A 19,378-nucleotide genomic window follows, 5' to 3' on the forward strand; every position below is an offset into this window, starting at 1 on the left:
TGATTTTAAATAAATACAGAAATACTAATTAAAGTGATAAAATAATTTATAGTTTATATTAAAATATGTAATTATAATTTTAAACTATGTAAACCTGATATTCAATTTACATTATAACAATAAATTAATTTGTTACTAAAAGAATTAAATGAAATACATGACAGTCAAGCATTTCTAACATTTGTAAAATGTAATTGTTTCGTTAAAATTTATTAATTACTTTAAAGATAGTGAAAAATATATTTTTCTATCAATGAATATTTTTATATCTGAATAAATACTGAGGCATAAATTTTGTAATTTTGTTTATTATTCTTAGCTCAAATACGAGTACGTGTCCTGTNATATATTACGTAATATGTTTAATTATTGTACAAGTATTTATTATAAATCATTAATATTAATTGATTTTAAATAAATACAGAAATACTAATTAAAGTGATAAAATAATTCATAGTTTATATTAAAATATGTAATTATAATTTTAAACTATGTAAACCTGATATTCAATTTACATTATAACAATAAATTAATTTGTTACTAAAAGAATTAAATGAAATACATGACAGTCAAGCATTTCTAACATTTGTAAAATGTAATTGTTTCGTTAAAATTTATTAATTACTTTAAAGATAGTGAAAAATATATTTTTCTATCAATGAATATTTTTATATCTGAATAAATACTGAGGCATAAATTTTGTAATTTTGTTTATTATTCTTAGCTCAAATACGAGTACGTGTCCTGTATTGTTTTTAATTTTCCTTGGCGCTGTCTAGCATAAGTATTAATAACAATAATTTCTTAACGTTGAGATCAAAATATTTGTTTTGAAAAAAAAAATTGTTATTGTTTTATCTATTCTCTTTAGACGTATATTTTACTGTTAATTTATTATTCAATAATATACATATACAGAGTGATGGGTTTATCATAAATCATTCGATTACTTGCTAAGTATAAAGAAATACAATATTGGCAAAATAATTTTTAATTTCTTTCAGTGACATAAAATTCTTGATTTATCAACTAATAATTACTTTTAAAGATCATCACCTGTAACAGATAAGGATGTTAACTTGATTTTTTAATGGTTATATAAATATTTTACTAGCTTGTAAAACAGAAAATAATTTAATTAAGAAAATGACTGGTCGATAATAACTTTCGGACCAGTACTTTGGATATTATCCTCATTTTTTTACCTTGGCGGCAGGTTTACATTCGAGAAATTACTAGTGATAAAAATAGCAGCACTCCTCATCACTAGCCATTACTTTAAATTGTTAATCATTTTTGAAATACTCATCCAAAAACTGTTAACGATCAGTCATTAACTATATTATTTTCTCTTTTATAAACTAGTTAAACATAAATGTTGACACCCCTATAAGTTATAAGGGATGATTCTAACAATTAATTATTAGTTGATAAACAAAAAATATGGATAATTAAAAGAAATAAAAAATTATTTTTCCAATATTGTTTTTATTTTGCGTATAATCGTGTTTTATGATAATCCAAACTTTCCGAATACATTATTTTAATTCATCTTGGTATATAAATGTTATATTTCATAATTTATAATTATTTTACATTGATAAATCGTGGTGGTGTTGTAAAATGAAAACAAAAACACATCTTGTTTATAAACCTATTAAAATCCTTTTAAATTTATTATTTAATTGATATTTATTATAAAAAATATCAATAATGATTAAGACTGCGGTCGATAAAAATCATTGTCTTTTACTATTATTGAATAATATTATAAACGTCTTGTATAAAATAAGTTTGATTATGACTATTCTTAACATCAAAATTAAAAAACTATCACCTATCATCTACTTCGCAGTGCCGAATTTTACATTAAATACAATAAGTGAAAAATAATTTTTAATATTAAGTACATTTTTGGATCATTGATTGGATTGCCTAGACAAACAATATCCCTACAAATTGCCATAACTTTTTTAGTATTTAGTATTTAGTTATTAAGTTAATAAACCTAAGTTAGTAATAATCGTATAAAAAAAAATGTATGCTTTCCACGCGGAGACAATTACACTTCGGTAAGTCTGTAACTTATTCCATTTCAAAATGTTAACATACGTTAAGTATTTTTAACTATTACTTTTACCAGTACTTCATCTAATCTTTAATTTGTTTAATACACTACACAGAAAACTATACAATTTTATCATCTTAGTTTACACATTATAATTATTTTATACTCGATTGTCATTTATACTATATATAATATTGTTAAATAAATATTCAAGCTGTATTTAAAATATATGATTCTTTGTGTTTAAAGAAATCTTAGCATTTTTTTTAGTACAATAGTGTAGGATTCGGCCTTACCTCGTCTTTAAGAACGTTTATACACTAATAATTAGCAGGCAAAATGGGTTTGATGTTTTATGAGATAGTTTTGCGATTCAACGGTCGAAAATAATACTAGAAACAAACTATTTAATTTGTAACATTGTAATATCTTATATTATTATGCTATAAATTTTAGGTGTATATTTTAATTTTTAACTAACATAATTATCTATTATTCATAGAATTTTTTATTATTCATTTTTACACTATTCTGAAAAACTAAGCAATTTAATGTTAAGACTAATAATATCAAGCAAAATTAATGGCTTTAACCATTAGAGGTGTCAACAATTTAACATTTATGTGAAGCTGAGAATGTATTAATTTTACTATGATGTGTTTATAATTATATACAGTGTGATTTTTTTTATCATAAAATACTGAATTTCTTACAGAATAAAAATAATTAAATTTTTTTTTTTGTTATCCTTAGTTACACATTATTCTTGAATTTTTAACTATATAATAATTTTTAAGTTTATCCCTTATGCCTTGTAAGGATGTCAACTTGTTTTTTCAAATACAAATATGAGGGGATTTAAAGTAACACCATTTAATCCTTCTTTACCAAAAATAATATTTAATTAAATATTATTTTTTTATAATTATTTTAATACATACCGATAAAAGAGTATACCAAAAATATTTATAATCAACACTTTAGTGGTAATTGTAAATATTTTCGGGGGATTTTCGCAGATTTTAATGGTAATCTAAAAGTATATTAAGAAAAGGAGATTAATAAATGTTTGGAAATAAATTTTGTACTAACTTTAATTACTCAGATAAGTATTTATTCATGTAATTGTACTTATAATTCATAAAACTTGTAATCAAGATATAATTAAAAAATAGGAGTTGATGTTTCTTTTGAAATAATCCAACAATACCTCATAAAAATTAAAAACTATCTAAAGATTTGCAACGAAACGTTTTTTATTATAGTAATTTTTATTACTGTCAGATATCATTTGTACTTGACATAACTATGTCGCGATCTCACTGTACTCGGTTTTATTAGAGGGTAATATCATATTAAACAAGCTTTTTAAATAGAAAATGATCTAATTGCAAAAATGACAGGTCGATAACAACTTTTGCACAAGTTGTAAGAAGTACATAATCAATGGATGAGTACTTGAAAAGTTATTAACATTTGTCTATGTGGGAAGAAAGGAGGACTTTGGCTGAGAAATGTCTAATTAAATAAATACTTATACCCATGCCTCTCCCCAAGTATATATTTTTAAATTTTCAGTATAATTTAATAATTAAGTATAAAAATAGTTAAAAAAAAAATACTTAAAAATAATTATATTTGTCAAACATCATGGACCACCTTGTGTAATAGTTGTACACAATGTTGCAGAATTTTGTAGAATGAACTAGGGCTGGCGGTATATCCTAAAATTATCTGAATTTAATAGTAGTTATTGATAATCATAAACATGATAAATAACAAAGAAATCATAATTATTGATAATATAAGAAAAATAAGTATATACTGCAAGTACTGAAATTTTCAGTATATCAAATAAAACCAGTATTCAAGTTAGTACAGAAAACCGGTTTATAGATTGAAAATACCGCGAGTCTCTGACAAACTAAATTCGATTAAAGTTGAAAAATAATGTGAATATTTTTGCAATAGTATATTATATGTAGCAAAAAATATACTAAATACTACTATGATATAAGTAGACAAATCAGGAGATCTATATGACCAATACGATCCAAAACATAGAACTAAAAGTAGCCAAAAAAATCTCATTATTCTTTTTATTTTTTGACTGATTAAATGGATAATATAAAACGAATCACTCAGTGTAATCATGAACAATCAATTTTATGGTCTTAAATAAAGAGACCCTTAAATTTTAACATTTTCTTAAGATTATTAAGTGATATTTTAACTAAAAGTTCAAAATAATATAGTGAAAATTAAATAAAACTAATTCTTATAGCTGAATAAATAAACTATCTTCAATTCTATTTCTATAATGAATTATTAAATATTTGTACTACATATTTATTTCAACTATATTTTTAAAATAAAATTAAAACGATCATTTAATAATGTTTGTTTAAAACATTGAAAATTAGTACATATCCTTGTAAGTTTAAATTATTTAAATTATTTTTTTTGCATTTAGAAACATTTTTTACCTGTGACGTATATTTACAACGGCATCTAGTGATTCAAGTTGTAAATATCTATACATTTTTTAAATTTGATTTTATTGAAAATATCTGGATGTAATTAATAGTGACTAATATGAATATTAATGTCCAATAATAGTATCATCCTTTAAATATTTTCCATAAATTTTTTTCAATAATACATATTTTAATAATACATAATAATAATAATAATAAACATAATAATAATATAACAATAATAATAATAATATAATAATAATAATATAATAATAATAATAATAAACATAATAATAATAATAATACATAATAATACATACTTTTGTTTATTTCCTTCAAATTAATATTCTACCATTTATAAATATTGAATGCAAATTCATTGCAGTACGGGATGCTGGAGTACCCTCAAAAGTCGTATTCTAATTGCGCCAATGCTTGACATTCCGTAAAATTATTCTGAAAAGTTATTTGAACTAGAAATTATAACAACCAAAAAGGCATATTTACTAAATAATCAATAGAAATACACAGAATGATTGATTAATTATGACTTACGCAATATCTTTGATAATTATCAATCTTTAAAAATATAAAATGTAATATTATTATTATTTTTTTTAAAATTTAATACCTTTAGTAATTAGTATCCTGTGTCTTTTAATTAAAATAAAATATATAAGTTTTTATCTCACCTCAATCATTTTAAAACAATATCAACATACATTTTTTATCGGAAAACTGAAGTTTTAATATGAAGCTGAACATATTTAACATTTTCTGGTTCACAATACACTTAGATTAAATTAAATTAATAACAAAGTTTTATATTAATTTAGCATTACCAGTAATAATGAAATTATGTATGCAATTCGTTTACTATCTTGAAGTTTTTGCTTTGAATCACTGCATCTCAATTGATTAATACAACTATAAGTATTTAATGACCCAGAATACCTGAGCTTCGAAGATACTTCTGGTCGCTGCACACGCCCGTTCTATTTTAATGCATAGTAATTTTAAATGCGCATAATATTTGTGGTTGATAAACGAATAAAATAATCTGTGTAACGCTCCTTCATTTAATGCTGTTGACAAAGAGAACGTTATGTATATAGACTCCACTATAATTCAAGATACTTAATAAAGTTGTCTCTTAAATATAGAAGATATTTTCCTTCAATCCACGAGGTATAATAATAGGTATATTTTACCTATTATGTTTGTTTATATTTGTAATTAGTGTGTTTTATACTATTGCACTTAAAAGAAGCATTATGTTCTTTTGAATATGTCCCGGTGGTGTTGACAACACTACTGCAAAATAATATAAATCGTTTTACCGTAACGAAAGAACTGATTGACGAAAATTCATGCCAAGGCGCTCAGATTGTTATTAAACAACGCAGTGTAGTTAAACAATGACGAAGCTATTAATCAACTAACCAAAAACGGAAATGATGTGAACGGGTAGTGTACAATGCACATTAATTACACCACGTTCAAGTTAAACCCACCCTTTTATGAAAAAATAATACATTTCTGACAAATAAAAATAATTTTAACGAATAGTGTAAGAAGATTTAAGGTCATGTAATTTAGCAAATATATTCATTTTTAAAATCGACTCACGTTTTAAAATGTTGACTTATAAGTAGTTGAAACTTCATAAATAAGTATTGCCATCAATCATATGCATTTATCAAAAAGTACAATAGTCGTTAAGGAAAATAATTTAATTTGCTACTCAGCTACTTCTAAGAAGTCCTCAGGGAATATATTCAAGAATCAGGAAGATAAAATGAAAAAAGTATTTTGATAAAAATCTTGTCTTACTAAGTAAAAAAATATTTAATTACCAAATGTATAAAAGTTTAGTTCTACCTTGAATCAATGTCATTAAGTTGAGACTTTTTTAAAATTATTATTGATTGATATCAGACAGTGATTAGAATAAATGTCGCAAAGCGCTTAAATACTCATTATGTGTATCAAATTAAAACAAAAATTCGTTATATTTACTAAAAATTACATCGTTTCACTAACAGAGGACAAAACTCCGAAACGTTTTCTTTCATTTTAAATCATATATCGCAAGCTTTAATTTGAATTCATTTAAATTGATATAAATATTTTATTATTATGCCAAAAAATTATAAAATTGGACATTCTTATCAAAGTAGTATGATTTTTGGATTTAATGGCCAATAATTCTTAAGAAATAGAAATGTCGATAATTTTTCTTTTTTCATATAAAATACATTATATTAGCTTAAATTTAATGTAAGGCTATCAAAATCAGGTTTTTTGGAAAATTATAAAAATTGAAAAAAAAAAAAATTGTTTCCGACGACAAACTTTTGATTGATAATTAGTAAATAATATCTTATTGAATAAACTGCTCATAATTCTATTGAAAATATTTCAGAAATTGACTTTTTCATGGCAAAGTAAACATCTGAAGTATTTTCCAAAAAATTTTTCAATAATCTATTCAACATTATTTTGAATATATCAACATTGATTGATATATGAAAATTTTATTTAAAATTAAAACTATATTAAAAATATTATTAATTTAAAACTGAAAAATATAAAAAATATTTTACTCAAAAAGTCACAAAAAATATTTAAAAAACGCTAAACATGCGATTTTTTTGGTAATTTTAAATAATATTAGCTAAAAGTGATCAATTTTTATTATATAACAATTGTTTTTTTTCTCGGGACATTTCCATTTATTACGGAAATCGACGGTAATTGTTCAAAATTATGGTACTGATCGGTTTAGTAGGAGCAGAGTAATCGTGTTAAATAACACAAAAATAATATAAAATAAAAATATGACAGTGTAAAACCAATAGCTTCTCAGATACATATCGAATCTAAAATATAATGTGCACTCTAAATAATTCACTATAGAAATAGAACTGTATACTGTTTATTATTTATTCAGTTGGTATTAGTTAACTAGATTTTCGTTTGAACTTAATTTTGCCATAATATTATTTTGAATTAAGAGCTAAATTTTAACTTATTTATCTCAAAAAATTGTAGTACTTTAAAAAATTAGCTCTTGATAGAAGACCCTAAAAATTTGCTTCTAACGATTATAGAGTATTATTAGTTTGTATAGTATCATTTACATAATAAAAGTAGTAATAGTTATTATTTATAATAACAATAATAATTTAAAATTTCTTCATTCATAAGATCTTCAAGGGGAAACCATTACTACATAAGATGTTTGTCTATAACAAAGACCTAGTGGACCAGTTGTCACCAACTCCGTTGAGTATAGTATGTCGTGTGACAGCTGATATTTAGCGTCTTTGCTTAACTACTCCCCTCGCCCACTCAGCACTGCAACCCGACATCTTACGATGTCCGCCGTATACAGTTTACCGTCGTACGTCATATTTTTTTAGCAAGCGTTTTCGCTTGGTTGGCCAGCCAAGATTGGCCAATCTTTCGTCCATTGTATGCCATAATTTTTATTATTCATTTTGTTGCACCTTTATGCTCAACTTTACCGTCACTGATGGACTTACCGCTGGTTGTGTTTATACACGACCCTTGCCGTTCACCAATGTCGTATATTACCTAAACCTCGTCATTGGTCACGCCATCACTCACATTCCCATACATACCACTACTCATCACCATCTCTCTATCTTCGATTAAGTCATGAAGTTTTGATATCGGTAATTTGTTCATTTTATTTTTAACTATTTTGTTTTGCCGGCTATTAGTATTTAAGGACCCCCCGCTACCCCTTAAATATAAAGTACTCATTTCAGAGCTCTAATATATTTGTTTTATTTATGTTATATAATTATTGTCTATGTGTTACTTATTGGATGAAAGGTTAGCCGACATCAACCCAGGTGACCTCCTCGCCTGCTCTTTTAGCCATCGTAAATAGTCTTAAGGCAAGTCGGCAATCTAATACGGTAAAAAATTAGCCGTCTATCTACCTCGTACGCAATAGGAGATAAAGCTAAATTTAACTTTATCTCGAGGTAAACAACATCTAGTAAAGTGTTATTTACTTTAGTCGTATGTTTATTTTAAAATGCTCTTTATTCTAGTAACTTATTCGGATAATTGATAAGGCAGGGTAGAGCAAGTTGACACCTTTAAGCTTTAATTAAATCTCTTAATGAAAGTATTCACCATAAAAGTTTTAAATTTGTTAGAAATAGTTCTTGATGTATTTAGATCAATTGAAAAAATGCTCATTAATTAATATTAATTATTTTAAAAATTATTAATTAATTAGAAGAATACTAGTCGAATATGTCATGTTTTTGACATTCATTTTATATTGAATATTATTGTTTAATTTACATTTTTTTCGTTAAGATAGCTTATTTTGGAGCTAGAGACGTTTTTGTAAAATATCTCTATAAGCTGATATATTTTGATTACACTAGTCATTGGCATAGTTAGAGTGTTATGTTCTTCCATATACACGGCGTTTATACAGAACAGTTACGAAAATATGAAAAATCCAATAATTTTTGATCCAAATATCAATTAGTTGAAATAATATTTAAATAATTATTGCCTTTTTAGACTACATTCAAAGCATCTTTTTTCTTATTAGTAAGGTCCAGAATTTAGTTTTGTTGTTAAATTAAAATATATTTTTTAATTTTATATGCTTATTTATGCAATATACTTTGAATGGAGTCTAAGAAGACAATAATAATTAAAAAAATATTCATCGAAATGATAATTGGATTAAAATTATAAATACTACTATTTTATACTTCTATTGTATTTTATACGTGTTTGATTAAATGATACTGGTGCATCAGTTACTATTTCCAATACCTTGCCACCATGGTGCCAAGGGAAATAGTTTTATTGGTATAATTTACTTGGAGTTAAATGCCAGTAAGGATAGAAAAAAGAAAGGTTTTGGAATATTTAATTTAATTTAAAATGATTTTTATTTGTTTTGACAAAGAAATAAAATATTAGAAATCTATCTTGAGTCTTTTATTGATGTTTTAAGAACCGAATATTTCAAAACGAACATTAGAAATTTATGTGAATATTCGTTATGACTGAGTGGTATTGCATTGAAATTAGATGTGTATTGTCACATATCTAAAATCTGGTCACGAACGATTCTGTTTGCTAAGCAAATAATCAGTTAATTAATTTGAAACTCAGACAGACTATTTCTTTAGAAGTACTAATTGTTAAGAATTTCCATTTTAAGTGGTTGTTATTGCTCTTAACACATCACAAAAGCGAAATAAAAAGAAAAAATTAACAATTATACTATAATGACATCGTGTTATAAATAATGTCTTATATATTTTTCTGATAAATTCATAGCAATAAAAATCTTTTGAAACTGCTTTCAAACAAATTGGTCATTTGGGATCGTGCCACGTCAAAATTTTTCCGTTTTATTTACAACGGTAATTTTTGTTCACATAAAAATATAAAGCTCTAATGTTATACTGCACCTAAGAGACTAATTTCAAGGTAACTTTTATTTATTCACTTATAAAAATAAGTGTACTGTTTGATTCTTTGTAAAACTAATGTAAAATAAAAATGGTAAAAGATAAATGATAAAATTGTGTTTTTCCCCGATAACTTAAAATAAACTTCTTTAATTATTTCAGGGGTGTTTTTAGAATTCTTTATAAGGGTTAGAAATAGTATTTTTCTACAAATTTGGTTCATATTGATTTGAGTACACGAAAAAAATGTATATTTTAAGTCCATCTTATATGAGAGTTTTTTTGTTATGAATAAAAAGTTTTTCCTCCCAAGAAACTATTTTCCTTCTTAATTATTATTAATATTGTACATTAAAATTCGTTAAGTGATTTTATAGTTAAATAGTTATTCAAAAATATTTGTGTATACAACGTTATCTAGTGGTTTAATTTTATGAACAAGTTAGTAAGACAACCACATTTCAATTAGTTAATGCACTAACAAAGTAATTCAACGTTCGTTAATATTAAATGTAGTTTTTAAATTGGTTTATTTCTTAAAAGAGAAAGTTTTAAATTAATTTATGCAGAGTGACTTTTTTATAATAACCCACTTAATTACTTACAGAATAAAAATAATTATAACGTTTTTTTTTATTACCTTTACTTACATATTATTCTTGAATTATTAGCTACGTTATACTTTTTAAGTTCATCCCTTATGTCTTGTAAATGTATCAACTTTATTTTTTCAAATAGGAACAAATATTTTGAATTTAATAAAATGTTTGAAAGAAGGGCAGCTTGTACACTCATTAACGTGGTTGAACAAAAAGTAATTATATCACCCATTTTATATTATTCGGGCATCACAAATAAACTAGCTAGAATTTTCAAGAATTTTGGTATTACTTAAGTAACATCTAAAAGTAATAATTTAAGAGATTTGTTAGATAACCTTAAATATAAAGTAGAAGAAGGAGGAAAATCCGACAATACAATGTGAATGTTGTAATAAATGTATCGTAGGACAAACAAAAAGAAATATAGGGGTCAAGTTTAAGAAAAAAAAGGAAAAATCAAGAAGTAGATAAAGCTCCAGTGACTAAACATTTATTGACACATAATTACCCCATTAAACCATAAAACTAATTAAAGAACTTATTATAAGACAGGCCATAGAAATAATTAAAAGTAAGAACAATTTAATTAATTGGGATCTTTTTGCTCACTGTAAAGCTCATCGTTTAACTTGTGTAGCTGGAAAAATATGATAATAATACTTAGTGATAACGTTACTAGGTGATAAGGTCACTAGGAGTATATAAAGAAGTTTTATCCGGTCGAGGTGTCAGTAGTTGTTTAGCGTTGATAATGGTAACATTGTTTCCAAAATACGTATCCGTGTTTTTTTTTTTGTGGTTTTTTGAGTTAAATATTTTTTAGTTGTAAATTAATAATATTGTTTTAATATTTAACAGGATAATAAAACATTATTTTCTATATAGTTTCGAAAAATTTTTGTTATTAATGGATACACTATATTGTTTTAAATTTTATTTTAATTATGAAGTAGATAAATACATTCATTTTTCATGTGTATGAATAACATGTGTAATACACATTGTGTGTATATGAGTATAAACGAATTATTATTCGACTTATCTTTATATATTCGTTGTGTTAATGAATATGGTTTGAAACGGTTTTCTTTGTTTTGCGTATTTTGGTATGAGCATAATATGTGGCTAAAACGTATCTGATATCTTAAGCGATTTATTAGTAGCTTAAATAGAGGTTAAATTAAAATTTCAACATAAGGGCTAAGCATCAGCCTAATGTTTCTTTAGTAATTATTCATAAATATAATTTCAAACGTTGTAAAGGAACAATTTTTACTGGGGTAAAAGTTCTAAAAGAATACATTGTATAATTATTTTGAAACAAATAAAGTTGGTACATTATTTTATTAAATTTAAATAATTAAACTAATAATTATAATTATTATTTCAATGATTTATTGAATAAAATTATTTTAGAGAAACAATTTTATTCCTAAATGACTAACTATTTTTTTTACTTGTTATAATTAAATATTATGATAATGAGTTATAAAATCATTGAATTCAATAAATTTTAACATTATTTTATTATCTCAAGTAAAAAAACCTGGATAAATTTATTGATTTATTAGTTTGCTCGTTAAAACTTACTCAATAGTAACTAGACTCTTACCCTATCAGTGGAGTATGAGTACACTTTTATTTTCCATTTCATTTCAGTTCACTACTCATTATATAAAGTTTATAACTACCATATACTACAAGTTATATGGTATAAAAAAAAGTGTGCACTTTTACCTCAGGATACTCTACATTGAATAACTTCAGGGAAAAATAAAAATTTGCAGTGTACTATTACTGTCTAATAAAAATAATAGTAGCGTTTAAAACTTTTATTATGTTATAAAATTTTTGTTTTTTTAATTTATTTTCACATTTGTTTGTTATGCATTGCATAGTTATGATTAAATTGTTAAACTTATTAATTAAACATAAATTCTTTTTATGATAAAATTATAATGTATTTTAAAGTCTAAAATTTCAAGTCCCCTAATTTTTAAACACGTTTATAGATATAACTAACACTTTATAAACAAAAGAATACCTAAACTGTGATAGCGTAGAAAATATATCGACAAGTTTTTAAATTTGGAAACAAAATAAAGTTAGTGATTTTGACAATATTAAAATAAACTCAGTTTAAAGAGATTATGACATATTTAGCGTCCTTTTAAAAAATTTAATATTGACTCTTTACTAAATTAGGTTGTAAAGACATAAAGAAATTGAAATTGGCTGTAAATAAATTTTTGGTCCATGTTGCAAATTTGACAACATTAATTTTGTAACTTTTTGTATTATGTATATTGAATAAATTTAAAAAATACTGAGGAAACTATTAATATATTATTTTTTAAATCAAAGTGCAGTAAATAATAATAAAATTTGATTTTAACAATAACGGCATTATTCATATTTTTGTATTTTTTTTTTCACATTTTTATTAGAAGTGCGCATTATAAAATAGTTAACAAATGTAGAAAAAATCCTTTTATTTGAAATTTATTTTATCACTCTAGTTATCTATTTTTTTTGTTTCAGTGTAGTTATATTTTTTAAGACATTGCTATATGCTGGACATTATAAAATTTGTATAGAAATGCATAAAGTTTATTATTATACGCGTATTGAATGAACAATATAGCAAAAAATACTTTACAGACTTGGATACATTTTTATGAAGATGATACCACTCAGTTTAATTCTATGAAAAATTACTTTATTTTTACTGTATTTTATATAAACTACCACATTGTAAAGCTTATGGCAATGAAAAACTTGTGAAATTCAACTAGAAGATTAATACATGTTTTTTTGTAAATGTATATAATGTAGAAATGAAATGTTTTCGTTAGACAGAAACTTTAAATAATTAAAAAAATTAATTTAATACATTTTGTCTACTTATAATAATAATATTTAATTTACATATTTAGTTAATTCAGTAGGTGTGTTTGTTATGTTTATGTTTGTAAACCTTTATTTAATAATTACAGTTTCATAACTGAAACTGATAACGACTGAAATGTATTAAAGATTTGACATAGCCAGTACAATATTGAAAAAAATGCTAATTTTCTAATTCAATTTTAACCTTAGCTTTTAGCTGTTCATTTATTTGGAGTTTGATCATTTTTATGAGTTTAATAATGAAATGTTTATTATTTTATCATAATCATTGGTTAAATGAAAATCTATAATTTTTCTTAGGTTGAATAATAATAATTTTGTTCAACTGTCCAAAAGTTCATCTAATTTATTATAAATAAATAAAATGGGATACACAGTTGAATTTGTACAAGTTTAATTGTAATATATTTAAAACTGTTAAATTCAGTAAAATATTTAAATTTTTTAAGAAGTTTTCATAAAGTGTGCAAAAATAACATAATATTGTAACTCGTTTGTTATTGTGTATTTTGAATCTTTTTATTTATAATAAACCCAATCCACTCAATTTTTACCTTCTAACGTTTTAAAACATTTACCATAAAAAAGGTTAATAGATGGAAGTACATGGGGTCATATAAAATGAGAATTACGTTTACAAATAATATCCGAAGGAGTAGTTTACATATCTTTATATTTACCAAGTTAAAAATAAAATTTATTTTACATTTAAAAGTTCTTTTTTGTATATTTATAAAAACTAAATTAATAGTTAACTATAATAATTAAATAGTTCAGTTCAAAAAAATATTTAATTAATTTAATCAAAACCTAAATTAAAAAAACCCATCACAGGGGGGTGCGGCACACCACTGTGCCGCAATAAATTCTATGATAATATTTAGCAAAATAACTTTTTTTCAATATCGTTCAGGATTTTAAAACCCCAGCACAGGGGGGTCGCGGCACAGTGGGTACGTGGCATAGATGGATCAAGTATAATGATATCTGACAGTGATTAAAATCACTATAAAAAAAAAACGCTTCGATGCAAATCTTTAGATACTGTTTAATTTTAAAAAATTGATGGATTATTCCAAATGCTACATGATTTGCTAGTTCCTTATTAATATCCTGATTAAGATAAAGTATGTGGAATGAAAAAGGGATTATTAAAAAATATTATTTCTCATAAAAAAATTGTGTTGATCTATACACTTTTCAATAAGTTATAGCATTATAAAATTAAGAACGTAAAAAATAAAATCGAGAATTTTCACAGAAAAATAGCATTCTATGACCATTTTCACCATGAAGATAAAATAAAGTCCGAATTTTTTTTTTCATAATTAAGTACATTACACTAGCTTTAATTTAAGATATATATAAAAGTGTCATACTTTCCGGAACACTTTCAAAAGTTAAATTGAAAATTTTTTGTAAAAAAGTTGTCATTTTAAATCCCTCTCTGTGGGCAGGTAAAGGGTCAGATTTATAACAAAAATATATCATTATGCATCTATTAAAAAAAAAATTATATTGATTGGTTCAATTTTGAAAAAAATTATGGCAGTTTTAAGTAAAAAAATTTTTTTAATTTCGAAAATTAGCGATTTTTAAATTTGTAATTGTTTTGGAGATTTCCGCCATTTACGGGGAACGAGGGAAATTTTTTCAATTTTGGAGGGTAATGCTTCGACTAGATACGATTTGTGATCTTTTGACGTTCGTTGAAAGAAATCGGTTCAATGAGAGCTAAGAAAATGTAGTGACAGATATAAAAAATTAAACACATCATGGTAAAGTTAATACCTTCTTAGCTTTGCACTGAAGCTAAACAACTGTTTTACATATTTATAAAAATATGAATACTATTTTCATTTTAAATCTTTTGATCGATTTAATAATGTTAGAAAGTACTTTTTATATTATTTTAAAATTAGTAAATAAAATAACAATAATCTATAATATTACAATGAAATGAATGTATTTAAAACCTTGAGAATGAATTGATTTTAATTAAATAAGCTAAATGTTTTTGAATTACTTACTAATATTAATAGCCTTATAGTAACTGAACTGATGAAATTTTTTCTGAATTGAGTTTTTACCGTGAAACATCATATCTTAATCAAACTTCACAAGTGAATCTGTCCAATTTCATGAGTGTTGCAATTTCTTTCTGGTATGTAAGGTAGAAAAATATTGATTTTTTTCTTCGAGAAATCAATTATTTTATTTTAAATAATCATCTTAGTTGATTATCAATATACAATCAAATTGTTTATAGTAGCGCCTTTATAACAAATAACGTTAAAAGCGAATATTTTAAGGTTTAGGTCATAATGTGATTTACATCAAAGCGTTTTTACTTAGTAATCTAAATAATTTGGTCATATCGCCACCCTTATAATAGGGAAATTTGAACTTTTATGGCATAGGATTTAGTCTTGACTGCATTTTAAAAGCCGATTTTCACTCGTTTGGATTTTACTTAGTTAGAGTTCGATCGGTTTATAAAATAATGAGGATTGGAGAATACTGTAAAAAAACAGCGTAAGTGCATTTTTGCAAATAGTTTCAAAAAAAATTTAGGTTTAAATTAAAATTTCTTTAAAACTAATTTTTTTTTGTAAAATAATCCATTAGTTTCTTTAAAGGAATCCTATATTACTGAGTTGTAAAATATTGTATTTATTTTTATCAAGTACTATGTTTAAACATTATATACAATTTCCAAAAAACGTTATGGTAAGTTTGCTCATTTTCAAACTCTTCAATTACTTGTGTTTTTATTTATCCAAAATATTAGCAATAATTTTGATCTCTTCATCAGTGGAATTAAAAAGTGATAAATTATTTTAATTGGGTTAAGTTTACAAAAAAAATATAATTACTTTAGTCATTTTTTTTTTCATTTAATCTTTCTTTTTTTATGCATGTTTTTCTTAATTAATAAATTATGAAGTATTCGCTATATTCATAAGGTTGTCAATTTTATTTTTTCAAATAGCAACATATATATTCAACTAGATTATTTATTAATGATCTAATTAAGAAAATGATTCGAATTTTTTCACAAATAAATTTCTAAAATAGGAAATTTTTGAATTTTGTCTAAAAATGTAATAATTAATTAATAATGAATTTAAACCTAAGCTTCTAATCGGAACCTAAAAACGATTTTGAAATCAAAACCTACATGAAATCTAGAAAAGAAAATTTTCAATTTTGTTTCTTTGCAGCTATTGTAAAAAAAAAAAAAGTGTTGAGATTAAATCATAAATTTATTTTAATTTAACATTTAATGTTAACATATACTGAATAAACTGGATCAAACTGATAATTCTTATAACTTTTGATTCAATAATTATTTTGTTTAATTAATTTTTTTTTAAACTATTGACTTCATAGTCTATGTTTAAAGCATATTTTCTATTATTTATCATAAACAAAAATAATTTAAAATATGCTTTAAACATAGCCAAAGAAATTAATAAAATTTGTGAGTTAGATTTAAGGCACTCTGTATATTTTCACCTAAAACTTTTTAACAAAATTGTAAAGTAGCTGGAGGGCACTGACTAACTTAGCACATTCTGTAGATAAGAAAATCAGTTATAAGCTTCATCCAGAAAGTTTATGATTATTTTCTATTACTTTTATAAATTGTTAAGTAAATATTAGGTGTTTATTTGATTATCTACTATAGAAGTATATCAACTATAAAATAATTATACAATCATATAAAAAAAATGTCAATAATCACCTTCTTTTTTGAGCATATTTTTTATTATTTTTGTACTTCTCTATGTGTTTCAAATACTTAACACTAAAATAACAACAAACAGTTTTCTATACCAAGATTAAACGCAGCAAATAAAAAGAAAATAATGGATTTTAATAAATAAACTTGGGAATTTCAACAAGCCTGTAATCAATTTTGGTTTGTTTTTAGAATGTAAATTAAAAAACAAATAGCTAAAAGAGAATTGGAACAAATACAAAGTGATTAATGACTACAAGGAAACAAATATGATAATCGTGACTTGATCATGATAGTTGAGTTTATTTTATAATTTATTTTCTGACAGGGTATGAACCATTTCAGTATGCATCAATCTTCTGTGTGGTTTTGTGAATACAAAATGATTTTAAGCGTTCAAAATGAGATTTACGTTTAAAAAACAAATAAAACATGTCCATCAATATTCAAATTTTAAATGACGAATTTAGAATTTTTCTTATGAATAATATTATTTCTCTTATACCCCAAACTCAACTATATTATCTGTAACTTTGACTTTCATTTAATATTTTTATTATTGAAATTGGAATCAAATACTTTTTTAACTCCATTAATACTTCAAATAGTGTAATAGATATACTAATGTTTATACATGACTTTCATTAATGAATCTCTATTTTTTTTAGGGTGACGATACTGTTTATTGTCCTACAACAGTTTTTCTAACCTACTTTTATACTACCTTTCCCTTATCCGGAGACGTTCTCCATAGGAGATCACGAATAAGATAAATCTTATGACTGGGTGATATTTTTTCACTAACCCAGAATTGTGGCGGTTGGGCGGAAACTTGAAATGTTATGTCAAGTCAGATAATGTGTCATCAATCTTAAACGAAGGAGGAGAAAAGCCTTTGGTTGCATTGTTATATTTTACTTCTTTCACTACCACCATCTGAGAAGTGACATTTTTCTTATTCATGACAGCTATCTAGTGTGTATTTTGGATATCCGGTACAATAGATTGTATGCTCGAAAAATTGTATTCTATAATTTTTATTTGCACATCATTATTTCTACTAAATAAAAAATATTGTAATAATATGTATAAAATAAAAGAATATGTATATAATAAAAGTATAAAATGACAGAAGCTTTTATTTTATTTTTAATATAGATTCTAATTTTTTGTGTAGTGGATACACTGGCAATCATGTACCTTAGTTACTAGAGAGATATTGTATATTATAGCTAAATTATTGTTTTATATCAACGACAAAGTTATATTTTAGATGTTCAGTAAATATAATTTATATGTAATGTACAATATATCTGACCTGAATCCTAGTACAGTTGGCTGGTTGGTATACCCAAGTGAGCGGAGTTGGTTGGTTATGATGAAAATTTTCGATAGACGAGTCGTTGTATAAAACTATTCAAGTTATTAATAATATAAATAATACATAAGTGATAGCATCAAAAACTATGTCTATAACGGCCATTCAAACACAACTTTTGTTAGTTCGACGTCAGTACAAAGCTACAGACGAGTAGAATTGTCACATGAGCATCTTTCTCTATGCTAATTAATATGTAGTACGAATTAAGTAAATGAGAATAAAATGTGTATAATATAAGTGGCAATAATATATTAATGAGTGTTTTTGTAAAAGTATAAACATTTTTAATATATATAGAGTGATCGGTTTATCATGAGCCACTCGATTACTCTAAAAATTAATATAGTTTAAGAAGAAAATGTTAGTCATTTTTAGTTATATATATCTCTTGATTTATTAGCTAATAATTATTTTTTAGAATCAACCCTTATGTTTTATAGGATCATCAACATAATATGTAAAATATAATCATAATATAATTTTTTTAGATTGATCAAGACGCACTTTCGCAAAAAATGTGTGGTATTTTATTTCCTTTATAATAATGAATAATATTATATACAATATTAAATATTAACTTTAATTAAGTCATATTAAAAATAGTATTTTGAGTTAAAGAGCATTTTTACTTCGTATGACCTAATATAATAAAAAATATGTGGGATCAACATTGTCTATTTAACAATATACTATCGAAAAAAATTATATCAGA

The 19,378-nt window shown here is 24.1% G+C and overlaps 1 long non-coding RNA gene across 3 annotated transcripts; it reads right to left on the reverse strand.

Annotated features, from left to right (window-relative positions):
• Positions 1–505: 505 nt before the first annotated feature.
• Positions 506–5,862, reverse strand: LOC126907725 (uncharacterized). 3 transcript variants are annotated; one of them, XR_007704603.1, is made up of 6 exons: positions 5,388–5,862; positions 5,238–5,322; positions 5,101–5,124; positions 4,866–5,001; positions 4,555–4,694; positions 506–3,101 (listed from the first exon to the last, which is right to left on the reverse strand). It is a non-coding gene; the product is annotated as an uncharacterized LOC126907725 (long non-coding RNA). The 3 variants fall into 3 exon arrangements; XR_007704604.1 differs by having other exon boundaries at positions 4,866–5,018; XR_007704605.1 differs by lacking the exon at positions 506–3,101 and adding an exon at positions 3,161–3,792.
• Positions 5,863–19,378: the final 13,516 nt, after the last annotated feature.

The sequence above is a fragment of the Daktulosphaira vitifoliae genome, unplaced genomic scaffold, assembly GCF_025091365.1.
Source record: "Daktulosphaira vitifoliae isolate Bord-2020 unplaced genomic scaffold, ASM2509136v1 Scaffold_5, whole genome shotgun sequence".
Classification (NCBI taxonomy): Eukaryota; Metazoa; Arthropoda; class Insecta; order Hemiptera; family Phylloxeridae; genus Daktulosphaira; species Daktulosphaira vitifoliae.